Below are 5,346 nucleotides of genomic sequence, written 5' to 3' on the forward strand. Positions count from 1 at the left end.
CTTGTGGCCAAGAGGTGCTAATGAATCTTGCTTCATACAACACTTGGGAGGAATGGATGGATGGATGTTTAACTCATGTCTCTATGCTGGTGCAGCAAACACTGAACATTACTGATGTAAGCACATTCTGTGGGACCAGAGTGCAAATTCTTCAGGCAAAGTTTTCTAGATTGGATCATCTTTTATACCTTTGCAATGATCAGGAAGACTTGTGACAATGCTGCAGAGGGAGTAAAGCTTGGTTGCTCACATCAAGGTTCTATATACACATAAGGCATGTAAAATCTGATCATCTCTTCACCTAATACTCCATACTTTAAGCAGGGAATGTTAAGGGCAACACGTTTCGTGAAATAAGCTCCTGACCTACTTTCTTCACTGGAGCTTGCCCATGGGTATTTCCACTTTAGCCTACCTTTAGGTTCAATATATTTAGTTTCCTGGCATCTGCTTTCAAGGTTTACATAGTCTTGAGTTCTATTTAATTAATATTTTAAGGGCTGCTCCTCTGCCTTGAAAAGAAAAAGATCCTTCCCAAATGCAGTAGATGTCTTTTATTTGAAATTGCATCTGAATGAATAGCTCAGCACGCATAAATCACTTCTGTTTCCAAAGCTTTTTGTAGCTCTCCATCTTCAGCAAGTTTTGGTGCAGGGGCTCCATATGTAAAATTTAATTCACCAAACTCATCTACCAATGGTAGCATCTCTGTTATCCTGACTGTCCCTTCAGAGCATTTGCTTCTGACAGCAGTAGCATATTTACTTACATTTTAGCAAGGCTTTGAGAAGTGTCGTTATCAGGATCTATCATGATGGGCAAAGTATCTTGGTTTTAATCTGCCTGGTGATGTTTACTTCATGTAATGACAGTATGTGCCCTGTAAATAACATACTGCATCGCAGGAGATGTAAGATGTTTTGAATAAATAAATAATGGCTTGCTGACTAGTGACTCTCCTGGCTTTGGTAATGCACTGTGTACAGAGAGTAAATAGAAATCTCCTGAGCGTTTCCAAACTGCAAAATGCCCCATGCATTTTGTTGTGGTTAAATGTACAGTTTCATCAGAAGACCTGAGACCCCCGTTTAGGTGGTCTTGCAAACAATATCACAGATACTGTAATAATTATAGATGCTGCAAAGAGGCATAAATTGTTGATGGAGATAGGGTGTCTTTTTAAATGTAAAGTCCTGTCAGTGCAAGCAATTTGTCTAAAACCTAGCAGTACCTATTTGATTTATTACTTAGTTGTCGGGTTTTTTTTGTTTGTTTAGGAGAATCAGAGGTCTGTGTGTTTGGGGCTCTGTGGGTGGCTTTTGACAAGCATTATCTCCTGCATGAATCTTCAGTGCTGGGATGTGCAACGGCCACATCATAGTGCACTGTAACAGGATAGACCTATTACAAATCAAACATGCCATGCTGCACGCAACAGAACTGTTGTAGCAAGAAGACAAAAGCATGAGTTCACCAGGAGGTTGTAGATTGAGACCAGTGGCCATCCTTGTAAAACTATGTCTAATTCCATGAGTAAAGTCAGCTTTAGCTTTAAAAAAAAAACTAAAAAAATAAAAAAAATTGCATTTGTGAAGGAAAAAATGGAAAACATGAATCCCAGTGTTTTTGGGACAGTGTTTAGTTTGGCTTGATGTGGCCAGCTGGGGGTGGAGACTCTTCATTAGACATGGAGAAATGCAACGCCTTCTGCTGAGACCGAGCATGGGCACACGACTGGTTTGCAAATTTGGTAGCTGAATCATTTTCACAAACTATTGCTTAGGTAAAAGACAGAAATCTATCAAATGTTATACAGATTAACTTATCACCTAGTTAAATGGGCTGTCAGTCCGGGCTGCCTGTGCTTGGCAGGGTGAATTCAAATGCATGTAAATTTCCCTGGTGGCTGACGAGCGACTATGGTGGAGCTGTCAGCTGATGACATGTGAAAATACATTAACATTGTTTAAAATATATTTGAAAGGGATAGCTCATATTTTGATAACATTTTCACAGGCAAATGATTTGTATGAGATCTGAAATACTGACCAGATAATTTATGCCGGGAGGATATTTATTTTCAATAGTAACTCTTCAGATACGTTTGGCTCTTAAAGGAAGCCCCCAAACAATTAACAATTACCACACAAACTGGTTCGGGTCCCATGTGCCACCATTGTATGGAGTCACTGTTCCGATAGCCTTACTTGTCACTTCCACTTGATCTTACAAAAAGTGATTAGAAACTTCAGAAGAACCAATTACACAGGCCCTTGTATTACAGACCTGCGCTCTCTTTTAAGCGCAGAGCCTCTTGCTCCTCTGTGGTTTTGGCCTCTCTATTTTTAATTTCTTGTATTTGTTTGCGAGACAGAGTTCTTGGCTTAATGAGATGTTTGCAACATCAGAAAACAGAAATGCTAAAAGCTCTGTGCTATTTAGCTCCCCTTAACTTTTTATTTAAGGGCTTGGGTGCTTGCAAGCTGCCCCTTCCGCTGGTTCTCAGTGCTGTGGTGTGTAGTGGTTGTCTTGTTTGCTCCCAGTGACGCTGCTAACTGTTATCCTAAGTTGCCATGAAAGGTAAAGAAAGACACTTCTTCCTTCAGGAGGAGGTCATGGGATGTGTGTGAGCGAGCACTGACTGAGCTGTGTGATAAGAAAAACATGCGAACCATGTGATTCGAGATTCATCCGTTAGTCTCGAACCTTTGGGGGTGAAAGGGGAGAACTTAGCACTGTCTAAAAACAGCAGATCTCACAGTTCAGCAATCAACCATGGCGTCTGAGACATGAAAAAATTACTTATGCTGTCAGCTTCCATTATTTATATGATCTTTCTGTGGTTGAGTCGTGGCTGTGGATGTGCAATTCAGCTAGAAAAATTGCATATTTACACAGATGGGTGCTGGCATGTGACCAGGGCTTAAGTGAAATGCACGGTTAGAGGTAGAAATCAAATGCAGAGTGGTGAAACTGTTTTGGAGGGGTTTGGTTACAAGGTGCAAATGTTTACAGACACTTGTAAGGATGAAGGCCTGTCCTGGAAATGGTGATTTTCAGGAAGAGGAATGTACTGCAAACAGATTTAGGTAGTTAATCCCCTGAATTCCTGGGGTGTCTCTGTACCAGTTATCAGAAGATGCTGCAGGACTTCTTCCTTTGGAAATCAGTGCAAGAGCAAATATGATGCACCTGTGCTCAGAAAAGTTTGTCAATAATGTGACTTAAAAGATCGTGTCGTAGGACAGTGGTAGTTGAATGTTAGGATGTGAACTTAGAACTTGGGATGTGGGAGAAGTGATGCTTTTGGATCCTTCTCAGAAGTACCTTCTGCTGGAATGCTGAGGAAGAGACCGTTTTCTTTCTCCTTTCCTATTTTCTCTTTGCTCTGCTACTGCAGGTTTTCATTTGAATGAACTGGTTCCACAGCAACCTGAATTACGGTATAAATACAGTATAAAAGTTTTTCACTCGGAGGGCGGGGGTGTACTGGAACAGGTTGCCCAAGGAGGCTGTGGATGCCCCATCCCTGCAGGCATTCAAGGCCAGGCTGGATGTGGCTCTGGGCAGCCTGGGCTGCTGGTTGGTGACCCTGCACATAGCAGGGGGTTGGAACTGGATGAGCATTGTGGTCCTTTTCAACCCAGGCCATTCTATGATTCTGTGATAAATCGGTGGGAATTTATCAGTGATCGTATATTTTATGCTTAACAGAGCTGAATTGGTGGATTCTGCATATAATCACATGCCTTAGAAAGCCCTCAAAGCAGAAAGCAGCAAACAAGAGACGAAATCCCTTGTCCTTCTAGTGGCCACGTGATATGCCCTCACAAATCTCTTCTCTCTGTACCCAGCCATTTCTGGGGTTTGCTATGAGAACCCCACCACCCCAATGTGCAGAAGAGCTGTAAAACATTTCAGTAATGAGTTGGCTCTGCAGTTGCTGAGGGGTTTACTGAGAATCAGTCCTCTGGCAATGGCAACCCCAGTGTAGTGCAAACTAAGATGATGGGGAACTCAAGAAAACTTCTGAACTGGAATAGAGTTGCTGTGACTAAAGAGCGTGTACTAAGAGTGGCTAAAACTTGGTGTAGTACCATGATTTTCTTGTTATCTGATGCTAAGGTAAGGTTTTTATCACATCATTTCACACAATTGGTGTCATCTTGTCTACTGAGCTTTCACTGAAAGAAGACATCTTTGACCTGTTCCTGAACTATGAGGTTTGAGAATGGAGCTCAGTGCTTCGAGATAGGGCTGATGGAGAGGAAGGGAGAAATGAGGAGTTGGTCTTGTGCATCAGTGAGGCTGCCAAGGAGGGCAACGGCTTCTCTGTTGGCATCAGCAGCCTGTAGATAACTCTCAAGAACACGCATCTCACATTAAAACACGATGAAATATTTGTGTGTTTGTGCCTTTCTGAAGGGTGTGACTCTCCTTCCCCAAAGGCAAAGTGTCCCCCTGGGCTGCCACGTATTTAACGTGTGGGATAGGTGCATGAAATCCATTTAATTTGTTAGTGAATCGATGACATTTCTCTTGGTAATGGTGGGATGTGCAAGACCTTCCTCTCCAAAAGCATGCTGTCTCTGCAGCATTTTGCACATTTTCCTTCTGTTTCTAGCCTGGCTAGAGCCATTGAGTTTTATAAACTTGGAAAAAAGGAGCATGGGAAATCTTGCTGATGTGGTAGCATTTCCTTAGGAAAAATAAGAATAAAAGGCACTTATGTTTTGTATTGCTAAGGCAGGCTAGCGGGGAGAACTCATTTAGTAGATGTCCGTGTATGAGGGGGAAAGGAACAGAGCACTGATTGGTCTGTGACCGCTTCTAGCCATTCAGAGTGTCTGTCTGCAGATGCACTAAGCTGAAACAGTTAACAGCAAAGAAAGCTGCACCAAAAGAGAATGAATAAAGAAAACTCCAGTGTCTCAACTTCACTTCAAGCAACCGGCTCACAAACCACTGTCAGCACATACCTTTCTCCTCAGGCCAGCCTTGCCAGAAGCAGTATATAAGCAAGGAAGGCGAGCGACAGCAAGGCTGTAATATAAAGAGGGCCTCTTCCTCCCTCTGCATACTTCTGCTAATTGCTTTTCCCATTACAAGGCCAGTTCCACCCCTCCATGTGTAAATTATGCTTGTTTTGTGAGGCAGTGAACGTCAAGGCTTTGTGCTACTTTGCTTTATTGCCTCTGTCTGCTTACAGCTGCTTCTGGCTGTCAGTGCTTGCCTTGCTGCTCCCGGGTGGAACAGTTCCTGCAGAGGAGAAGGTCCATTTTCCCCAAGGGAAAGCTGGCTTCTTGATCCAACCCACCCGTGGGCCACTTTTCAGGCTCCTGTGCA

The sequence above is a fragment of the Meleagris gallopavo genome, chromosome 8 (assembly GCF_000146605.3).
Source record: "Meleagris gallopavo isolate NT-WF06-2002-E0010 breed Aviagen turkey brand Nicholas breeding stock chromosome 8, Turkey_5.1, whole genome shotgun sequence".
NCBI classification, from domain to species: Eukaryota; Metazoa; Chordata; class Aves; order Galliformes; family Phasianidae; genus Meleagris; species Meleagris gallopavo.